At 47.6% G+C, this 23,532-nt stretch overlaps 2 long non-coding RNA genes across 3 annotated transcripts in view; one reads left to right on the plus strand and one right to left on the minus strand.

Moving 5' to 3' along the window:
- LOC148056443 (uncharacterized) lies at window positions 1–17,446 on the plus strand. Its single transcript, XR_015703256.1, has 3 exons — window positions 1–872; window positions 14,135–14,306; window positions 16,700–17,446. It is a non-coding gene; the product is annotated as an uncharacterized LOC148056443 (long non-coding RNA).
- LOC148056444 (uncharacterized) overlaps window positions 2,807–23,532 on the minus strand; it is a 27,114-nt gene continuing 6,388 nt past the window's right edge. The window contains exons 2-4 of one of the 2 annotated variants that reach the window (XR_015703255.1): window positions 18,910–20,931; window positions 17,440–17,730; window positions 2,807–9,280 (exon numbers count right to left, since the gene is read on the minus strand). This is a non-coding gene — a long non-coding RNA (uncharacterized LOC148056444). Of the gene's footprint in view, window positions 9,281–17,439; window positions 20,932–23,532 lie in introns of both variants that reach the window. The other variant, XR_015703254.1, reaches the window with a different exon arrangement.

Consider the following 23,532-nt stretch of genomic DNA (forward strand, 5'->3'; position numbering starts at 1 on the left):
AGCCCTCTGCACCACATCTGACCGCTGGGAGACAGGCAACACAAAATCCCCAGGCTCCACTAAGAAATACATTTTCTGATATTCACACTGACATTCCAGTAACACTAACATCATTTGAAACACCAAGTGCTTGGGAAATGTTTGTTTTACAAAGTAGGGTAAGAACTGCTACAAAAACAATCCCTGTTTTTAAAACGAAAATATTCCCTTGTCAACAAGCAAAAAAAAAAGTGTGCATATCCAAAGGAAAGAGCCCTGGGAAATGCCCTTTCCCATGCACGATGGCAGGGCTGCTGGGGCTCCGGCAGGACAGCGGAGAGGAACAGCTCGATGGCAGAGGGTGAGAGCTGTGGTGTGGTGTGGTGTGGGAGCACTGGGGCTGCGGTGGCCCTAGCCACGTGAGCTGAGTTCCTCACTGCTGTTCTTATTTATAAATAGAAAGGCAGTTAGTTATTATTAGAGCTTGTTGAGTGGGTCTGGAGGAACTACAGAAAACCCTTCCAAATGAGCTGCTTTCCAGTTCAAGCAAAGCTCCTGGGGCCATGTCTGGAGGAGAATGTCACTAGGACTGCCTTGAGCCTTGGAGAAAGGTCGGGGCTGGTCCGAGCACGAAGGGCTTCACCTTTGCACTGGGTCACGGTGCTCCCAGCGTGGCTGGGGTTGGTGCAGTGGCACCCTAAGGATGGTCTGTCCTCATCCCACTCTGTGCACCCGTGTTTCCCATTCCTATGATAACAAGGCAGGGCATCAGCAGAGAAACTTGCCTTGGGACTTTTATCTCCAGCATCTTCCTCAGGAACTCGGAGGACACAGCCAGCTCCTGCACTGTCACACCATCCCAATGCGCATAAGGAATCTGTTCCCCACACCAGGTAGGTGGCACAAGGAGACCTTTTCGTCACATCTTCAAGCTGCCCCAAGACCTCTGTGGGCTCATGGATGGGCACAGAAAGAGGAAGATGCACACCTGGAAAACCCAGAAGGTGGGTTAGTTCTCTTGGCTCTGGCAGAAGAAACACCATCAGGTATGTTAGGGTGGCTTTTGTGTGTGTGTCCCCATGTTGTCCTCATGCCCAGCCTGTGCCACCCTCCTCCAAACCTCTCCTAGAGAGCAGCACAGGCTGTGCCTGGGGGGTCTCAGCCATGAGATGACTTTTGGCCATTTCTCCTTAAGTCGTGGAAGACACGATCTTTCAATATCATTTAGCTCCTGAAAGATGTGCCTAGGCACATCATGGGCTATCTTATCATGTCTAAGCTGATCTGTACCCCCTAATTGTAGAGGTCCTGCTTTTAAATCTTATTTTTCTTGCCTGTCGCTCTGTTGGAAACCACATTTTTCTTTTATCTATACATTATACTTCCTAAAATCTGTCCCTAAATCTACAAAACTGCACTTGGTAATGCACAGAGATCCAGGACTGAAAGCATTTCATTAGTGACTGTCCTTTACAGAGCCAGCAGGGTCAGAGGAAAAGAAAAACAACACAGACATGATCAATATTTTTTAAAATAGGATTTGAAAGCAACACAGGAGAAACATCTATCTGGTTTTAATTTCAAATGAAAAAATATGGCTCTTAATATATGGCAATGCCGTTCTACCGTAAGAACAAAGTGTAGATAAAACCTGCAAGCTTAATGAGGCTCAGGAAAAATAAAATTTGAAAGCAAATCTTTGAAAAATCTCTAGGTAATCTCTGTTCCATTTATCAATCAGAAAGTAAAACCAGGCTTAGCATAATGAAGAAAATCAAACAGGCTTTTTTTTACCTGCTGCTCTAAAATCACAGAAGAATATAGTCATGGAAAAAAAGAAAAAAAAAGAGGAACTTCTGCCCTCCTGCTGGCGCACAGGGAATCTAATTGCAAAGGTTTCTTCCTGCATGTCTGAGTAGGCTATGCGAGACTGGAATTTTTTAATCACAATATTTAAGCTCTCCTTGGCGACACAGAACTAACGCAGTGGTCCTCTCTTGATCTGCCAGAGATGTGACCGTAACAACAGTTGATAACTGAATCACAAACTGAGAATGTGAAAAGGCCAAAAAAAATTACTTCCCTTAATATCTCTGCCTGGCGAGGTTGGCAGCGCAGCACCGGTCCTGGCCAGGCTGGGGAGACGCTGAGGACACCGGTGGACAACATGGCTGAGGAGGCTTTGCCTGTGTTTTTTGGGGTGTGAAGTGCTTTGATGACTGCTGGCCCCTGAATCTCCCAGTCACTGGAGGAGGATCGTGCCGTGTGCCCTTGGAGCTGTTATGTGACAACCTGGCCAAGCGCTGCCCCCCTGTCCAAGCATTTTTGAGGTAGACATGGGTGAAGCCCAAGGCGTCATATCCAGCTGCTGCCAGGACTCATGCTGAGTGCTAGCCCACAGCACTGGTTATCTCTGGGTCTCTTGGCTTGGTGGCAGGGGCTGTGAACACAGAAGGGAAGTTGAGATTTGGGAATTAGGTCTCCAAAAGCCCCAGATGGTACCACTGGACTCTGCGATGGATGCTCCCATCATGATGCTGCTGCTCCTGCAGAGCTGGAGGTGGCCCACACCCAGATGAGGCATAAGATATCTGCGGTCCTGCAGACTTGAAAGTGGTGGCTCTCAAACATTTCCACTCACAGCCCTATTTCCTGGGCCACCCCAGATCTTAGCAGAAGTCTTGTTAGCAATTGATTTTCTGTTGGGCTGGTAGTCCCAGCACAGCTGCTGGGTCCTTGCATAGCATTGCAACACTCCCTTTAGAGACCATTTCTCTAAGGGTATTTCATTTCTCTGCAGAGCCGCATGGAAAGCCATCCAGCAGCCTTTAAACTACTCATTTGGCTACTCACAGCACCGAGCTCAGAGCAGGAGGCCGTAGCATCACTGTGATGTGTCCGAAACATCTTCAAAACAGCGGGCTTGACCTACTTGTCCCTTCTCAGCTCCTCCAGCTGTAGTTTCCCTGTGGAGCACAATCACAATACAGCTCTCTTCCCTCCCAGTGCTACAAAGCTGGGCTGTTTCACAACTTCCATGTCTTCACACCTATCTAATCAGGGCTGTGTGGGGATCCTTCAGCTAACGGTTCATTGGAAAGCAATTTTAGATTCTTGGGTGAAAGATTAAATATATAGTTGATGCATTATTCCAGTGCAAACTGTGTCTGTTGCTGTGTTCAAGGAACACATGTGGGGCCATTTGGAGGTAATAGGAGTTGCTTTTATCTCTTATTCCCTTTGGCAGTAGCTACAATTATTTGCTTTGAAATCACTCCTTTTGTAGACAATTAGGAGGAGGGAAGAATTCTCAGCCATTAGTCACTCTAAATCACATATGAGCATAAAAATAAGAATAATTGCATCTTCTTGAGCTCACTGCAATGAGATTGGATACGTGCAACTCGCATATATTCATATTTTGTGTCCAGAGCCAACACTACTAAGGATTTCTTTTTCAGCACTGCTGAGTGCATGGTGCTGTAAAATGGGCATTTTAATGTTGTCTGTCTTCCCAAAGGTGCTGTAAGTATGAGAACTGCAATGAGTATAAAGCATTTTAAGACTGTGCAGGCAGTGTTACAGGCCTCTTCCCATTACTGCCCTTAATTCTGCTGGAAGATGGGTGTAAAAAGAAATAAATAAGTAATGATCCAAAGCGAACAGTTCCAGGCAGAAGCTTGGCTGGTTGGGGCTTTCTGCCTCCCTAGACTCATGCCCTTGGGTAGGACAACAGTAATGAGCAGCTGGAAGACAGGGTCGTATTTAGACTGCCAGTGCTAGGTGTCCAGCTAGCTTCATGAAGCTATCGTGATAGCTTCTTGCTGTTCTCATTACATAGATATTAGAGTGAATGTTCAAAGTCCAGATCTGATGATGCCACACAGCTCAGACTTGAATTTTCCCACTACTACAGGGTTGACCTCTGCAGCCACCTCCAGCTACAGGCAGCAGGAAGGAATCACAGCTTCTCTGTCTCTTTCTTACCTGCTCAGGTGCTGCAAGTCTGGAATGCTTTCTTGGAGACTTGCCTGTAGGTTCTTGCGCTGAAGTAGCCATGTCTGCAGCCAGGACTAACATTGGAGAAGGGGGATTTTCCCCTCGTGCTCATGTGACAGCCTCCCTGCCTCCTCTTAGGCTCATCTGCAGCATGCACCAGGACATTAAAGCTTGCCAATAGCAGCAGGTATGAAGAAGTAGTGACCCACGTAGCCTCACAGTGCTGTGCTCTCTACAGCCTCTCCACCCACCAGGTCAGCCACCCCCATCACTCCCACCAGCAGCGCCAGAGGGATTTCTCCCAAGACAACCGTCCAATTTCAACAGAACTGCAGAATTTGAGCCCTGCTAATTGTCAACACGCCACACGTGTTTATGTCCACTGTTAGTGAAGAATGAACCAATCTCCAGGCTGCTCTCTCCAATGCTGCCCAGCGTTTGCCTTGGACCCCACTGCTTTTTTAGAAACCAGGTCTAAAAAATTGCATGTAGAAGAACTGCAATGCCTTTCTTCATTTCCTCTTTCATAGAAAGACTTTCCTCAGAAGAAATCTGCTGAAGTCATAAGTCACAAGGGGGGGTTTTAGGCACCAGAGAGATGGTTTCTCCCAAGAGAAAGCTGGCAATCTAGCTGGGACAGATTCTTACAGACTCTCCTTGCTCCTGCACTGCCCCTGGCACACGGACTGCTCCTACACACACCGAAAGGCAGGGTCAGCTGGTGCCTGCACACAGGAGGAGGGGGCCAGAACATGCGCATGTATCACCCCTAATAATGGAAAAATCTGCAATTGCAGCCAGTGATGACTGTTACTGCAGCACAAATGCACATAGTGGGAGAGACTCCAGCAGACTCTTCAGAAACCTTTTTTGCATGACTAACTGCAGGAGAGAGGAGCCCTTCTGCAAGAACCAGGGAGGGCTCTTCCACATGCAGCCAGACTAAAGCAGAACCACATCTTTTCCTCTGTAATGAGACACTTTAACTTCTCTGTGCTGTGCCTTGCAAGGAACAAGTCCTTGCAGTGAGGGGGTTGCAGCATCCTCTGGGATCTGAGAAGGGGACAGTGCCGTGGCTGGCCCAGGGCTCAGGAGGTGTTAAGGAAGGAGCCGGGTACACATCCCTATTCCATTACTTTTGCAGCACAAGGAGATGGCAATGCAGTGAGACCCACCAACGGTGCCTCGCTTACTTCTCACATTGTTATTTTAACCCGTTCCCAAACCAAGAACAGGCCACAAGCTGCCACAGCCCATCTCACCATGGATGCCGGCAGCAGCGGGATGCTGAGCAGTGCAGCACATCCAGCCCCGCTTGTTTACCATGACATTAGTCACTCACTTCCTAAATCCATTGGAAAAACACAGTCACAGGTCCAACACTCCAGCCTTTCTGCTGCCAGACTGGTGTCAGAAGCCACAAGAAACAAATGGACCAATTCTGAGGCCACTTGTGCCCTGCAGTAAACAGAGAGGGTGAGGCTAAAGCAACATCCCATAAACTCACCTGGAAAACAAGTCCCAAGTGCCTTTTAACTCTCCACCTTTGCGGGTCCCTGAGTTCATGTCATGGTTTGGCTCCTGTCATGTCATGTTTGGCCTCAGCACTGCATCATCATTTGGGATCTGGGAGGGTGAGAAGTACTTGGGCGAGACTGAAAAACAGTCCACAAAACCCAACCTCCCCGGCTGGCGTTAAGTCAGTCTTGTGCATGGCATTACCTGGAAACTGCTGCTAGGATCCTTCAATGTCTACTTCAACCTCTTCGATGAGGTTAGGAGGGGTTTGCCACCCTCTGCTGTCCCTGCAGCCATCCATAGCCTCCAGCTTGCTGTCCATCCCGGGTGGGCTGGGACCCACTACCCAGCGCGGAGCCTGGCAGCAGCCTTCTGCCATGGGCCCCTCGCAGCATGCACTGCCTCGGGCACCCCGGTACCCCCAGCTCCAAACACTCTCCTCTTCACCTCTCGCATCTGCTGCCTTCGGCCTCCAGTTTTCACACCCATTCAACACTCTGCCTGCACCAAGGGAGGGCTTGTTACCAGCCCAACACATGCCTCCCTTTAGAAACGCTCCTAACTCACTGCAGCAATGAAGCACCCGACTCTGATCTTTTATGGGTATATTTGGCCTATTCCCCACTTTCACACTCAGTAAAACCCAGCACAACCCACACATGACCTCTGTGTTACTGACTGCTCAATGCAGGGTCTAATAGGGACCGTATGCAGCATAAATTAGCATTTACCTTCTGGGGCTTCCTCCTGGCTGCAGCAGGACGGGTACCACACTAACCACGGCTCAGCGTGTGGCCAGAGCATGTCTTGCCTCCCCAACCCGACAGCAAGTGGCACTCTCCCCACACAGAAGCCCACGGGCAGTGGCTGATATGGCCCACATGGCCATGGGGCTTCTCCCTCTCAAAAGCAGAAGGAACCCATCAACCAGCCAAAGAAGAGGTAATTCTCCGGTACATAATGGCATGGTGCCAGTTCCCTTCTCCGGCCACTCTTCATTAACCAAAGGCAAAGTGCTGCAAAGCAGAACATTTCACAGCAAGTTCTCCTTTCCTAGTAGGTGGGGACAGGATCTGATGGCTCCACCGTCACTGTGTGGGACGCCGATTTGGGTGCCAACTGCCTCTCCATCAGCCACACACAGAGAAGGGATAACAGGCATGGTCCTTGACAGCTGCCAGCACTGGCTGCTTGCTGCAGGAGAAATTTCTCTAGAAATCGACTCAAAGAGACTAAAAAAAAACATTTTAAAATGCATGTGTGTTATTTGTTTGTTCAAGAAACCTCAGGAAAAAGCATGGATAAATTGCTCTTCTCCAGCACGGCTCCAGGCAGAGCAATTCTTGTGAGCTCTGAGCAGGGATGCTGTGGTGGAGTAGTGCCCTTGGGGAGCCCCGTGAGCCTGGTAAGGCTGTTAAAGCTGCTCTGATCCTGCCGTCGGCAAGATGCCATTAACATCCTGACCTGGCGACCCACAGGGATGCTGGCTCCATCACAGCACTGGGACTTTTTCCAGTGACTTCAGTGGGGACCACTGGGGACCCGGGTCCTGACTCAAGCATTCGGAGCATGTCACTGAAGCTGTGAAGACACAAAACTCACTCAGTCTCACATCCTGGGCCAGCACCCTGTCCGTTTCAGGATACGTCCCAGGAGGATAAAGTCCTAGAGTACAAGTTTTCCTGGCTTGTTTGCAACCTGTTTTCCCTGAAATAACTACAGGAGCTCCTGGGCCATGTAGTCAGCAGCTTTTCCCAGCGTAACATTGGGGAACGAGCTGAGCCATTGTGTTTTACTTCATGTATTCATTTATTCTTCCTCATTTTGAATGTGCAATATCAGAGCCGCTGAGTTATAGATACTGCCACTAACAACAGCTAGAAAAAGTTTAAGCCATTTATGGACACTGAAATGCTAGCTAAATGGAAAAGCTTTTGAACATTTTGAAAGACCAGTTTTAAAAACAGGATGTACAAACCCTTTATTTTGGGACGTGTTTATCCCAGCAATCCGATGTTCCACCTTGGTATCCCTGTCATGGCAATAAAAGCCCCACAAAAATGAAAAAAACAAAGCACAAACTTCAAGTTGAGCCCAGGAAAAAATAAAGGGAATTGGTGTGCTAAAAGGGAACAAAATGTGCTGCAGATTTCAGTGGCACCCACTTTTCCCAGGAGCACCCATGGGTGCAGGGGTCCCCCCAAGCCACAGCTTGCTGCTGCCTGCACCAAACCAGGGCAGACACTGGGACACAGCAACATTCGCATCGCCTCCTCCCCATTTCTGGCACCGGGATGAATTAACTCCACCTCAGGAGCTGCTTTTCAGTGCAAGAAAAAAAAACCCCAACCTTCTGTCAGGCAGGGAAAATTTGGTGCTGTCATTTCAGCCGAGGAAGGCATCTCCTCTGGAGGAAGAAGAAACGCTGTAATTCGGGGCTGGCAACACAGAAGAGCCGATGCATTTCTCGCCGGGACCCGCCTGGCAGGTGCTAAACACAGACATGCTCAACTTAATACCTTGTGCCGCTTGCAACGCGTGCAAGATGCAGCAAAGAGGCGGGTTTATCACTTGGTATTAAAAATAGCAGTGTGATGGGTTTAGCAGGGGAGCAAAACTGAGCTTGGCGAACAAAGCACGTCAGCGGGATGAGGACAGGTTGCTCTGGCATGGGACATGCCACCGGCCACCCAGCCAGCAGCAAAGGGTGGCTGTCCCTGCAAGGCAGCGCCAGGAGCTCAGGCTGGGGGAGTAAAATGTATTGGGAAAAAGTGCAGAGGAGGAGAAATGGGTTCAGGGTGGGTTTTTAAATGCATTCCAAGACAGCCACACCTGGAGGCGGTTGTTGGCAGTCTCCTGATGTGGTGGCAGCCCAATTTTTGTAGGGATTTTGCTTCCTCGTGAGCAGAGGCAATGTGGGAAGCTCAGCAAAGCGGGAAACTGGCTCATCCTTTAGTCTTGCAGCAAACGAGGTAAATCACCAGCGCTGCCACTGGCAACAGACTCAGGATCTAATGATTGCTGGTGGTTGAAAGTGATGCTAACAACATGAGGAATTCTGCTTTGTAATACACAGGTTTTGAAGCTAAAAAAAAAACTTTATAAGTTCAGGATAAGCTTTCAGAAAAATGCCTCCCACTGCAGGGCAGTTCCACGCGTGTGCGTTCCCAAGCCCCAGCACAGAGACATCCTTGGCCCTCCAGCACCTGGGAAGAGCACAGTGAGTGTGCTGTTATTTTGGATGCCGTCTTCAGGGTCTTCTAATTTTGGGGTACAGCACTTTTGTCCCAGGTATCCCTTTGCCCTCACAGATTTCCCTACTAGACCCCTGAGATCCGCAAAACTGTGGCTGCAAAACAGACTCATAATAATGTCCTCTGCAGTTCCTCTGCAGTTCCACTATTTTGCTGAGCAGCCTGTCCGATCTTTTAATCCCCATAAGATGCAAAAGGTCATGCAGACACCAAGAAGCCCTTGGGTTGGGGGCTGCTAATACATCTTGCATGGCTCTTCTTTCCACTCTGAGGGTGGGATATTGAAGCAGAGCGCGATGCCGCGGCTTACCCGTGGTCAGGCAGGAGGTCCCTGTAGAACCGGACACCATTCACTGGGCGAGCTCACGGACGGCCAGGCCAGTCTTCTCCTCCACTTTCCCCTGATGCTTTCCTGGGAGGCTCCTCATTATGTATGGCTCATCACACTCCGCTCATGAATGCTCCTGCTACATTCGCTTGACAGCCCAAGCAGGCAAAACCTGCAGCGATGTGATCTCTGAAAGCACTACCTGATTAAAACATATAAAAAAATAAAACAGAGATATAAAACTGCCAGTTGCCCACAGAATCAAATAAAATTAGTTCAGCTCAGCCTCCCCCATCTTTCCTTATTGCTCAGGTAATAAAACCACTCACTATACAAATATCTAATTTCAGGTGTATAGGAAAGCAAGTCATTGAGCTGACACGTTACTTGGGGCAGCGGGAGAGCTCTGCCCAGTGCAGGGGTGTTCTGGGGCACTGGCTCTCTCGTATTGGTAACTGCTATTTATATGATGCAGAGTGCTACGCACTTTATGAAACAAATAAATCAACACCTCTCCACCAAAGGATAGGCAACAGGTGTAGACCATGACCTTGCTTGGAGCCTTGGTGGCTCCACGCAACAGCCAAAAGTCTTCTTCCCATCCAGTGGACACTGACCCAGAGCCAAAGCAGGTTTTTTCTCCATTAGTGCACATCCATCCACACCCTCCTTCTTCCCTGCTTGCACACTCAAGAGCCACAGTCCACCTTGCAGGACTGTTGAGAGTCCAGGGCAGCTGCCAAGGGTTAACATGCAAAATATCCTGTATGATCCGGGCTGTTTAATGAGCATCCTTCATCCAGGTAATGACCAGTGATGAGAATATGCTCTGCTACGGTAATGCTTGCAACATAACAGCCCACCGAGGAGGGAGCTGGTAGGTGAAGTGAGACAATCCTCTGTCCTCAGCTGGATCACAGTTTCAGCCAAGCTCATCTGCATTAATCTTACACTCATTAAAATCAGTTGTTCTGTTTCTAATTCAACCACTGCTGCCAAGCTCAAGAATTAAAAATTCATGAGCCAATGTCCCTGAAAAAAAAAACACCCTGTAAGTTCATCTTAAGCAGCATAGAGTTTTAAAAGTATAAAAAATGTCTAGCAGCTCCTTTGTGCTTGAAGCTTTCAGCTCACATTTTCATGAGGGACAGGAAAATGAACAAAAGCTGAGATTTTTACACAGTCCTCTGACTCCAGAGGCTGATGCTTCCTGGAGGCAGCCTCACAAATTGCATCACTTGTGATCAAAACCAAGAGACTGAGCAATACAGGAGGAGCGAGCTCATTCGGTTCCTGCCTCAAAACAAGCGTCGTTGCTGAAGTGACAAAAAGTCCACCCTGCAGACCCCAGGGCAAGCTGTCCACCAGGTTTTACTGCAGTGCAGCAGCCAGATGCTCTCATGGACGCAGAGCAGCACCCAGAAGGAACATGCAAGTTAACAATAAAAGTAAATAATTACTTTTTAATTCTGTATGCGTGAGCAACAAACTAGACATGATTTTTAATATGATCCTAATTAAGGTCACTGATGACAATAGCTGGAGAGCTGGAGACAAAGACAATAAACACCATTTATTTGAAGCAGATGGGAACTCGGAAAGGGCTCTCCAATATTCTTTTCAATAGCCAAAACTAAACAGAGAGAGTGCCAGAGACCGCCCAGCCCATGAAAACACCCAAGGTCTCAAATGGCCTTTGCTGGCCCTGGCTGGAGTGATTACACCATGCTGTCTGGGTCTCCCTCCACAAACGCTGCCGTTTTCCCTCGGAAAAAGGCACCATGTTTACAAAGTAAAGCTCAAGTAGGAAAACATTGAGCCAGTCCAGTGCAAAACCAACCCTGGGAAAAGGTTAGGATTAACTCCTCTAGAGCCGAGCAGAGTTAATTTCCTGAAGAAGAGGGAGCATAAATAAAGATGGGTTGTCAGTGAGCGCTAGTGAGTGTTGCTGCAGTTATTTATAGAAGGCATTCATTTCCTTCACGATCTGGATAAATATCCATTAGCTTTGGAGGTGATTAATCAAGTATTAATTAACCTGATGGGGAAAAAAAAATAGTATGGACATTAATGTTTTAAAAGGAAGCTTCCAGCTGAGAAAAAAAGGAAGAGAGCTAGTCTGAAATTTTCCAGTAAGGCCTTATTGTATTGGAAAGGAGCAAAGAACAGACCTGTTGGATACACTTCCTGGGAACGTCAGTCTCTCCTTTGGTAACAGGGAAAAAAACCCTGTGATCTTGGCACGTCTACAGAGCTTCAGGGTGGAGAAGAGCTTGGAGTGAAAATTTAATGGGTGTTTTTCACCTGGCAGTGACAGCACCCGCACCTCTTATAGCTGCCACCTCTGGGTAGGGCACGACCGCCGGGTGCCCGAGCCAAAGCCCCCGCCAGCGCAGAGCCGTTCTCCCCAGGAAACCATCGCACACCCGGGCAGAGTGGGCAAAGTTATTTCTCCTTCAGACACTAATGCAACAACCGTTTTTTTTTCCTCTAAGTTCCCTCTAGATGTTCAAACTACAGACCGGACCCTTCTTTTAGTGCAAGCAACAAAAATCCAGAGCAACCATCAGGAAATCAGCAGAAGAGCCAGAACGTGCTCTGGCTATTACACACTCACGTAAACGGGCAGAGACCTTGGCCCTCTGACTCCCCACCTTCCCTCTGTCCCGCTTGGGGACCAGCTGAGCTAACCCTCCATTTTTTGGACTTCCCACAAAGCAGCAGCATCCCGTGGAGACCGGTGGGGCTCAGCTCGGTGTAAGCATGCGTAACATGGAGAAAGAAATACTTCCTGAAGACAACGACTGTTTTCTAAGCAAAAATGCCAAAATGAGATGTGACACCAAAACCGGACAGCAAAAAGAAACAAATTTCCTGGTGGCACTGATACAAGACCTGCAAGACCACCGTACCATCATGCTCCCAGCGTGTTGGCCTGAGACAGCTTGGCTGCATCCCTTCTCCTCTCTGCAGAGCAAGGCAGCTTCCAAGTGACATAAATCAGAAATTTGGATTGATTAGTTTGCAAACTGAGACACAGCTCTCCCATAGCCAAGGAGGCATGATGTTTAATGAAGCATAAAAGATCCTGCATTAGACATGGTCTTCAGGATCTAATTCCTTTGCCATGCCTGTGCTCCACCCCACACACCTAAATCTTTAACAACTTCAAGCTCTTTTTTTTTTACTTAAGGGAAAAAAAAAGCGTATGCAGTCAGCCTGTTCCTGCCCATTTTTAGCTTTTTTCCCTCTGCATATTCCCCAGTTCTCTACCCACACATACCCACACTACAGACAAACTATCCTAAAAAAATTGAAGGAGGTCTAAAAAAACAACAGTAATCCAGGGCGTCATCAACTTCCAGGAATGCAAACTGGCTTAAGAAACCACAACTTCTTTTTGTTGTTGTTATTTTTTGTATGGGTTTTATATTTTTTTAGTCTTTTACAATCTTCTGCTTTAAAAAATGGCATGAATTCACTCCTCCTTCACCCTCCTCAGTCCTCTCTCTCCCCAGCTATATTCAGAAAACATTTCTCGCCAGCCTTGTTTAGCTCACATTTCAGGGCAGAGCAAATGTGTGTGCATGGAGGGGCAGGGATGATGAGTCAATTAGGCACCTAATAAAAATCTGATCTTAAAAATTCCCTTTCCTACTGCGAGTGTGATGCAAGCTACGGCAGTCACAAAACCAGCGCTGCCAGCTCAGTCCAGCCTGCCCAGCGCTTTCCTTGCAAACAGAGAATGGTTTCCTACAGTGAAACTGCTCTCATCCTGCATTAAATGTCGTGTATGATGGAGCATCTGCCACTTAGTGTGAAAGACACCATCACAGCCTAATAAGTCACATTGCCAGAAGGACTTTTGTGCTATCACCAATGCTCTTTTAACTATATAGCCTTCCCCCTCCGTATGCTCCCGTTCATCACCATGCCTTGCAGACCTCACATAGTATAGCTGATTAACTCATGCCCAGAATAGGCATCCAAGCTAAGCTCATTGAACCCGCTGGTCTTGCAGTCACCTCTTCTGTTGTTCCCATCACTCCAGCCCCAACTTTCTGAGTCTGCAAAGGAAAGCCCTAGAGATGCACTATTTGTCATACAAATGCCGTTTATTATACAGACAGCACCTACCACTGCCTTTTTCCAGGCATGCATTAAATTGGAGAGGGTGGATGTGAGAGATGGTGCCTATTCATTCTCCTTGCAGACGGTCAAGCCACAAAGCACCCAAGTGAAGCCGCATGCTTCCTTCCAACCTCCTTGCCTTGGCCGAGACCCAAACCACCCACCAGTGGAGTCACGTTAGACTTGCACACTCTCTCATAGTGCATAACCTTCTCTCACAGTGCAACCATCCTGGCAACACCTCTAAATGTGTTCATTTCCCATGTATGCAGTGCAATTTGAGAAATTTGAGTATTTCAGGTTAGATTTTGATTTCATGGGACTGGCCAGGTTTAGACAAGAAAATGGAACAAAACATCCTGAGCTTTGGCGTGTCAGAGCAGCAGTAATTTCAAGCAGAACAGAACGCTGCAAAATTCATACTAGTAAAAACCAATTCCATATTAAGAAGAGCTGTCTATTTTAAAAAGCGTCACTGTAAAACCAGCCATTTCATAACCAATAACCCTGCAGGATGCAACCAAGCTGGACAGATATTACAAAGGAGCACAAGGATATTTCTTGGACTGCATCAACCATCTGTGAAGCCTGAGATGAGGCACATCAGCCAGCCGCGCTCACCAGCATCTACTGATGCCAGTGGCCAACCAGACTGGGATAAGGACTGGTCTGATCATAGTCTGGAGTAACCGAAATCACAGTGGAGTGGAAGTCATAGCATCACGGTGTGCTTGTTTCCATCAACAACTTTACATCCCTCCCACAACGGAGCTGGTGGTTTCCTTTGTAGGACAGACAATTCTGTTGCACCAGGAGGGCCCCTGTTTAATTTTGCTCTGGCTATATATGACCAGTTTTGTGGCTGGGTAAAGAAACTTAACTCATTATTCAATCAAACTTGCTTGGATTTTTTTTTTTCCTTCAGTGAGCCCTGGGGACACCAGGAGGAGTCCAGGCAGGAGAGGGCTCTGAGCAGGCAGCAAGCCATGGCCGATGGGCTGCTCCTCCAACCAGGGGAGCTCCAAACCCCAGAGAGGACGAGGTCCATGAGATCAGTGCCAATGCCAGCGAAACAGAGCAGGAAGAGCATCAGCCGGGTAAGGATTTATCAGCTAGCCCAGACTAATGCATATATTTTCCATTGGACAAGTCTATCCTTCTCTCACCAGAACAGTCCAGCCCCTGGGAGTGCTGGCCTACATTACAAAACCTGGGTTTCTAGCTGCTTGCTGGAGATAGCACGTCCCAGAGTAACCAAATGCAGGGGAACAATACTGCCCTTGGATCTGTCCTTTTCAGCCATGAAAACAAGTCAATGTTGGTGTAATTAGAGAGTGACCATTATTTGCCATTGAGCTTCATAAAAATGTGAGGAAAGATGTATGCATTTTAATTAAGCTCCGGGGGAAAAAAACGTGTACCTGGCTGAACTGCAGAGAGATGAACTCATTACTTCATCCACGTCTCAGTCTGCTGCCTCTTTTCCTCTGCAACAGAATGATCAGCCTAGGCTGCAGTCAATGACTTTAAAAAGCAAATAACCCTTCCAAAAGAGCCAGACTAGCACTTTATAATTCTTATGTCTCTGAACAGGGCTGTATGTCTCTGAACAGGGTCCCTGTGAGACCGATGGGCAAGCATTCAAAATCTTAGAAATCTGAGGGGGGGCACTCACCAAATCAGGGTGTCAAAAGGGGACCCCAACGGAGCTAGCTACAGATTTTTCCAGCAGCCAGACGGCTCCTGCAGCTTTTCCATAGATTGCCCAGGTCTGACTTTCTGCTACGAAACAGCCTGGGCCTGAGCTGCCCTTTTCATCTCAGGAATGCACAGCTGCGAAAGTGAGGTCTCGGTTCCTCTTGCAGAACGTGGCTCCAGGAGTGTGGATTTGTGTCCAAGCCATTGAGGCCCCGCTGTAATCTGCGTACGAGTGAGGGACGGGCGGGTGGGGGGTGCAGGCACCCAGTTGCCTTTGGGTGCGTGGAAAAAAGAAACAGCAAAACCTATCTGGAGTTTGAACAGCAAAGTAAAATAACCTAAACCCTTAACTAGATCCAGAAAGTTTCTAGGGCATAGAGAAAGAAACAGCAATCATCATCAGCCTCCTCTCCCCTGAGAGTCAGCTGAGTAACCTTCCACATTGGAAAATAGTTTCTACTTTTCTCAAACACTCAGATCCCCTGTGCAAGTCACTATACCTCTAACAGAGTCAGATATGGTGTCTGTGGGCTTTATAAAGACTAAATAATCTGTTTGCTGTTATTGCTCCTTGTATGATTTGATCAGAGCAGGGAGATCTCATGCTTCAGGACGCTGGTCCATAGTCCCAGGTGTCAGGGATGAAATCCTGTGTACCCCTTGATGGCATGGCACAGCCAAGATCCCTCCCCAGCCAAACGCTTATACGTTGTTTATCCCCGTGGAAGTCAGTGAAACATACCTATGTCCTTAAAGTTAAGCACCTCTTTATGAGTTTTGCCAAACAAAGTCTCGTGGAGCAAGCCACAAAGGTGACAGAGATGATGCCTTCAGCTTCCTCCACCATGTGGGGTGGGCTGATGGCACATGTGTGATGCCTGGTCCAGGTGGGAGAGTGCTCAGCGCAGCAATGGGACTGGGCCTTCACAACATCTTTATAGTTAAGCAAGTGCATCCCTGAGCTGGGGTCTCATGTCCTTCTCTCGGCAGTTTTAGATGCCAGTCCTGCCCAAGGTGGGAGAGTGGCCAGCAGCCAGCGGTGGTACAGTCTGGGGCAAAAACCTCACATTTCACTAAGAACTGACAAAATTGGGCAACATCTAGTCTCTACCAGTGGCATGGTCTTTGCAGGCAGGAAATTGAACCAGTCCCTAGAAGCTGCAAGACCCAAGACCACAGCTCTGAGAGATGCTGGCGTGTCAAAGCTGTGGAGGTTCAGCTTCACCTAGCACGGACACAGGCTCCCTGCATTTCCCGTCCTGCTGGGAAGAGCTTGGCTCCAAACCCAGCGGGCTGACCACAAACCCTGTCTGCATGAATATATTTGTTAAAACACTCATTCACACTGTAGCCACGGCGCTGGCTGGAAGAACATATATCAGGCTTTTTGTCAAACAAAACCCACTCCAGCCGTCTGGGAGGACAGCAAAATCTGCCATCGCACTGCTTTGAAGCCTTTACAGTTCACTGCAGCACTTTATATCTGCAGTTGTTTCCATAACTAGGTCCAAGAGAGCCTGTGAACAGGAAGGAATTAGGCACTCATGCAAAGACCATTAAAGTCAAAGGGAATCTTTCCATTGACTTGAGAGCGTTTGGCTCCCGGCCCTGGATATCAGAGTCTGTTGTGCGGGATTTAAAGCAGGAAATGGGAGCAGGACTTTGCAGGTTTTCTCAGCATTTGTTACAGAGTTTAGCACAAAAGCTCTCTGTGCCCATTTCCCTGCATGTAAATTAAGAACTGACTGCTCATCTGAGATGCAAGGCCCTAATCAACCACCTTTCTGTTCAGTCTAGGCACTCCTCCATCCTTCCTGGGGTAGACAGACCTAACACCATAGCAAGTTGGACTCGCCCATTCCTATGGGCAACAAGATTTCATTATGGGTCCTGACATGTTAGTCCCTGATGCAAAACCCACATGTCACATGTCAGTCCAAGAGGCAAAATACCACAAATCAGAAGTTTCAGCAGGTCTGAAAAGATTGTTAATCCAAAATTCAAATTCATATTGGGGATGAACCTCCTACTGGGATCTAGGCAGAATTTCACTGATTTCACTTCTGCCTGTTCAGTTACAGCCAACAGTTTTGCACAGGAATGTACTGTCTTTTGATGGAGGGCAGGAGCATGCACCAAAATGACAAAAAATCTGAGCTGCCTCCATTTTCCCACAAAGAAGCAGAGATCTGCATTTCTTGGGACTTAACCTCTGGAAACTGATGCTCTCCAAGGAGTGTCTTCCCAGGCACCCAAAAATGCCAGCACACAAATCACAGAGCACTCCGAGAAACTTCAAGCTCTTTTAAAATACAACAGCTAAGATCCTAATTTCCTGCTAATAGGAGCAGCGATGCTTCTCTGGGCTTGCAGCCTGTCAGGTGAGTTTAGGGAAGTGCTGTGCCAGGTACCGGTGTCTGCGAGTCAGGGGTGGAAGGCATTGGCACGAGGGTGCTGCGCTTGGAAGATGCTGGTTCATTTTCTGCCTCAACCCCACGCCCCCAGCTTCGTTCAGCACTGTCACTTCATTACCTTCTCTGGTGATAAAAGCAGGGAGGACATTTCTCCACTCCACAAGCCATGGGAAAGGTCGTTCCAAAACTCCAGTGAGAGCAAAATGAGGAGGCTTTGACTTGGCACCGGAGTGAAGGCAGCGAGCCTGGCCAGCGCTGTGCTCCCGTCAGCCGGGGCTGCTCAGGCCAGCGAGGATACTGTGTGCTAACGGCCATGTGCTGCCATGGGCTTCACAGGAGGCAGCATCCAGCGGTTAGAGATGTCCTTCCCACTCCTTGTGGGCAGCGTGCATTTGGTTGAGGAGCAAGGCTGTGAAGAATGAGTTATTCAAACCATGAGCTTAGGGAAAACCTCTGCCTGCTGGCAGATGTTCATTACTTCGACTGGGTTTAGAAAAACAGAGGTGACCAAGCCTTGCTTCAGCCTTCAGTAGGAAATACAGAGAGACAAGACCATGCTTAGCTGCAAGAAACTTGATCCCAGAAAGAGGAGAAAGGAGGGTGGAGAAGGAAATGCAACCTAATGCTGGGGGTGACCCAAACCAACTCTGCACAGCCGAGCTCTGCCAACAGACTCATGGAGCCAGATAGGACAGAAACATCTAACGAACAGATTGCGCTTTTTTGCTGCAACCTCATGCAGACAGTGCCGTGTTCAATGGGACGGGCTTTGAGCAGCGAGTGTCACTTTTCTAAGATGACTCGACAGCAATTTGACTCAGAAGTGATGTGTTGGTCCAAAGACCACCTCTGGAGCAGTGGTCTGCAGGTTCCCTGTGCAGGAGCATCCATCCCCACACCCGGGCATCTCCGTTAGCCTGGAGGAAGATGCCATCTCCCCACCGCGGGAAATCAGGTGTGGCTCTTTGTTTCAAGCAGGATGTGGTTTTAGGAAATGAGCTTTGCTACCACCTGCTGCAAGTTCACCGATTTAGTGGGACAAAATGCCAAATTCGACAGGAACTAGGGTCTCATTAGCGTGACTGAGGCTTTGGCAGAGGGAAGGTTTCTCAGCTTCCATTTATAGGACACGCTGAGAGACGCCGTGGCAGGAGTTCAAGGCAGGGCGGTGTGCACCGCTGCATTATGAAGTCTAGACAGCGCTGGAGCCCTGAGAGCCTGAAGAATGCCTTTTCCCTGCCCTCGTGTACTGTTCAAAACCCAGCAGCATTCCTCAACCAGGAGCGATGCAGGGAAATATGTAATTCCCTTGTTCAAACAGACTGTTTTGCACCATTGTCTCCCTCGAAAACCTCCACCTCCAAAGCTCTGCCTGCAAGATGGGAGGTTGCCGGCATTGCTGCACGCACGCCAGCATGAACTCTCACTTGACCAAACGCTGCCACATTTCTCAGAGGAAGGAAGTAGGGAACAAAAATTTTAAAAACTGCCTAAACCCCAAAACAGCACCATTGGAGCAATTCTTGAAATATCTGCTTTTAGCTAGTTTTTCCCTTTTCCTCACCCAGAGATGACCGGGGAAACCCACCTGCCTGAGACTTTACCGTCTCCATAGACCTCCAAGCAGTGCTCCTTCCTCCGTTAAAAGACGCCCAGCTGAAAACTGTCCAAGCAGCTGTGCTCATCGATATCTGCAGCCTCAAAGAGAGCAGGAGACGTTTTGAACCTAAACCAAAAATTAAAACAGAAGTAGTTTTAACTTATTGGAAGATTTTTATTGGGCTTTAACTGCTAAATGCACTTTTCATGAGCTGAGGGCTAATTTGTGCTTAGATAGCATTTCAGCAGCTCCTGAAATACAGCCTGGGGGCAAGGCTGGGGAAATGGGGCGGCACTTTCCTACCCATCACCAGAAACGGGGATGACATCTGGGCAATGCCTCACCAACTTTAACTGTTCAAACTGCAGCAGGGTCTGGTGGCAAGGACTCAGTCATTCAGCAGCAATTCGAAGGAAAAAATAGGATCAAATGATGATCCTGTAGAATTTTCCAGGCTGCCTCTGACTGCACACTGAGCACGTATGCTCTTTCTTTAAGTGGATTGATAAGCGCTCTGAATCAGTATTAACACATGCCAGATGCTGAGGAATCATCTCCCACTTATGGCAATTACGAGGATGTCCCAGAATCCAATAAAGCAACTGAGAAAATGAGCATCTGGTGGTGGTTGTCAGGCCCCAACACAGTGAGATAAATCTATGTAATAAAGAGGTGTGATTTTTTTTCGCTTGAGTCATATACCATTTAGCACTGGATAAATGTGATTCCTCCTCCCTTCGGGGGTTCTCCTTGGGAGGAGATGAGCAGACCATCCTTCCTCCAGAGGGATGCTGAGCTGTGGTCCCCTGACCCTGCCCTTTCTGGGCCGAAATCCAGCTACCACATGTTGATCCCTCAACCCCATCAGCATCACCCAGCCACAGTTCTTCAGAGGGAACTGTGCAAAGCGACCCTGCACAGCCATCAAACAGCACCTCCAGCCAGAGAGATCACCAGGTGAGACCATCTCCCTCTCTCTGACCTTGTCCACTCCATGCTTCCAGCCAAGGGCAAAACCCCACAGCTCAAGATAAGAGAATCCGCCACATGTTCAGATTTGTTAAAAGACATACAAAGTGGTGAAGCAGTGAAGGTTACTTCCTACATAAATGAGCCAAAAAATAATCATCGTGCACAGGGAATGCTGGGGATTACACAACAGTGATCCCATCTAGCACAAACACGTGGCTGAACAGCATTTTAAAAATACTTAATGGATGATTCCTAGAAGTAATAGCCAGCAAACTTTATTTGTGTGCAAGGCAGCAGAGCTGAGCTATATTTAATAGAGGGAAGAAGATAAAAGTAATCTCCAAAGGTCTGATAAAGCAGACTCTGTGCTTAGATATACTTCGGTACATCTTTATGCGGCAAATGCCAGTGTAGCTATAAGGATGTTTTTCTCAGTTTGGATAGCAATTCAGGGACTCATTGGTTTTAAGATCAGAAGCAGCCATTAAAACATCTCATATGAGCTGCTCTCCACCACAAGTGGAAATGTTTCATCCAATAACTGAACAGGGCTGGAGGTTTGATAATTTAGAGCCATTTGCAATGAGTGACACACCAGCCTTCACTCAGCCTAGCTCCAGCCCGTTCTCGCTGCAAAGGCCCTCCTCCCACAAAGGCTGCTCTTTAATTCAGTCCCTGCCCTCACAAACAAATTTGACTCCCATTTTCCTTCCCAGCACTTTCTCACATGTGGAAAACTAGCTGAAGAAGAGACTAGCAAGAAGAAAAGTCAGTGAGCAAACATTGGGAACCATCAGTGCCAGCAAACGCCACCCGTCTGGGACCATGTGCTCACCTCTGGAGGTCCTGGCAATCACGGAGAGCATCCTCCCAGGCTCCCAACCCTCTGACCTTGCTGAAACATGTCCTGCCAGGAAGACTTCCAGAAGACCTCCAGACTTAACAGTGCCTGGAGAACTTGCTCCTTCTTTTCATTCTGTTTTCCTTTGGGCTTTTCCTAAAGCAGGGCTTTTTCTCCATGTAATTTCCTACAAACACCTGAAAAAAAAAAAAAAGACCAGCATCTGTTGTAACAGCAGCATCCATTTAAAAAGCATTGAGCAGACCCAAAGTCACAGAATATACTTACAGTGTCACTTACAATGTTAACATTGAAATAATTTTAAAAGTCAATTTTTATGTAAATTTATGCTCATTGTTTACTTTTGGTAAGATTAAAATGCTCAGCATCAGTTCCAGGTTTTCAGTACTGTGGATTCAATTTGCAGAGGGTGCCTGGGAGAGAGGGGGATGTTTTGTCCTAGATGCCGCTTGTTTGAAACATCTTAAGGGCTATGCAACCATCATTCTGGATCCTAGCTTGTGTGAAAGCAAAGTTAAAAAAAGGAAAAATCACATTCCTTTCAAGAAGCTGCTGCTTTTCTTCTTAAACCTTTGTTTAACTTTGATCTATTCTGTGTTTGAGATCTGCCCATCTCTTTGTGTATGCGCTCCCTGGGCTAACAAGTTCCCCTTCTATCGCTTGGGATCTTTGACAGCACAGTGTTACAAGTATATCAACTACATGAAATAGACTTTTAATTTCCCCATTAGGGGACATTAAAAATGGGCTTTAAAGTATGAATTTAATGACAGGATAAAATTTAGAACATATGCAATATTTGACTTCAAAAGCATTCTGTAAATATTTCAGCAATTCATGCGCAAAGTCCCATTGCAGGGAACACAGTTAAGATATTTTGACTTCCATTTTTCAGAAAGCGTGTCTGTGACAGAGCTTTGCTAAGTGTCTGTGCGAAGTGCTGTCAGCAGCACCAGCTGCAAGGCTGTGCAGAGAAAGGTGCTGTGCTTTTGGGACAGCAACATGAAAAGGTCCAGCCACAGAAGCCCAGGGCTCAGCATGGCCAAGCCACCCTGCTCCTCCCACGAGCACTCAGTTTAACTAAGCCAGACCATTTCACCTGGTCTAGAGACCTCTACGCTATTTAATAAAATACAGTGTTAACATCCCCCAAGACCACAGAGCGAGGCTGCGGTGGGGTGTTTTGCTCCACTGACGTCCGTGCACAGGAAGAAAGGGGAAGAGTGTGTGTTTGCCCAGCTGGATGCCTTCAGAAAACACGTCCATCTTGTTGCCTCTGGGTGCGTGTCTGTAAAGTGCTGAACAACAGGAAATCATTTGACTTGTATCAGACCAAATCCAGAGAGTATCAACCCTGCAATTAGCTATAATTAGAAATGCACTCTGGCAATGCTCCCCCAGGCAGAATCCATACACACCCACACACTTGGGTCCTAAAACGATGCTGGTAGACAAATGCGTGATGACCACCTCTCCCTGCGGGTTCCTGTCCCCCAAGAGGTGCAGGAGCCAACCTTACACCAGGGCTTACCCGTGACCTCCCAGATGCTGAGCGAGGAAATGGTTTGTAACACGGAGTCTTTACAGCTAAGCCTCCCAACCAGCCAGCTCCCTTCCCTGCTGCCCAAGCAGCCATCCCCTGGCCAGCCATGCCAAGTTGCAGGACCAAATTCCCCTCGGATAAGCATATAGAGTTATTTTTCTAATGCGCCTTTCTGCACTGTAGTTTTTCTGTCTTTAATAAGAAAAGATTACTCGCTGATGTGAGATCCTGTGGTGAGTAGAAACTAATTAATTCCCCAGCCTCCACTCCAGCCATCTTCAGCCCTTCCTCTCCACCATCACCCAAATACCAAAGGGCTCCTAACCAACAAAGTGGATGTGGCCAAACCCATTGCATTGCTAATGCCCCTCGGAGCCTGTGCCAGCTCTCAGAATAACACCCAGAATATAACAGGAGAAGCTCAGTCCAGACAAACAAAGATTCACTTGTCACCTTATTTTCAAGGAGATTTTGCACTTGTGATTCCCTGGCAGTTAAGACACATTCTGAAAGCACCCTACTTAACTGTGTCTCCAGCTAAAGCTAAACATTGCCATATGAGCAAAAAACCCCAGCGCTTATGAGATCTTGGTACTTAGGGATCTAGTAAAATGACAGCAACCTCAGCTGTAATTACTGCCCTGTAATCTGCATGTCATGAATAACTACGTAATTCAGCAATAGCTGCAATCACTGCACACAGTTATTTGCTCTTTGCTTTGAAATAAAATGGTGGCGAAGATGGACAGCAATTGAGTGCTGTGCAAATATTCAGTAATTTTCAACCTTTTTCTATCAATAAACCTTTAATATTTTTCCTGTGGAGGCCCCATGCAACAAATAGAGCAAAGACATGCACAGGCTTTCCTCACCAAGCTACCTGCTGCACACCCCCAAAACCACCCATCAGCCCCAGTGCGAGCTGAGGGCTGGGAAGAAAGGTGGGTAATCTGGAAAAGGAAAAAAAAGACTTTAACCACAACTAAAATTGAGCCTTTTCTCTTGCTGTTCTTTGAGCCATTTGGTTCACAGATGTTTTTAAGAGCTTTCAGAGCATGAGAGTTGGAGCCAACAGGGCACCCACACCACGGCCAAGGGGAAAAATTGCTATTTTGATCTCGCTTTGTGTGCATGGACTAAATGTTCATGTTTTGTGCAGTGAAAAAGTACTGAATATTTTGATTTGGAAATGATGAGAGGCCCTGTCCAACCAATGCAATGCAGTGCCAGGGTG

Source organism: Nipponia nippon, unplaced genomic scaffold (assembly GCF_047370975.1).
Source record: "Nipponia nippon isolate SJK-2023a ecotype South Korea unplaced genomic scaffold, ASM4737097v1 scaffold_14, whole genome shotgun sequence".
Classification (NCBI taxonomy): domain Eukaryota; kingdom Metazoa; phylum Chordata; class Aves; order Pelecaniformes; family Threskiornithidae; genus Nipponia; species Nipponia nippon.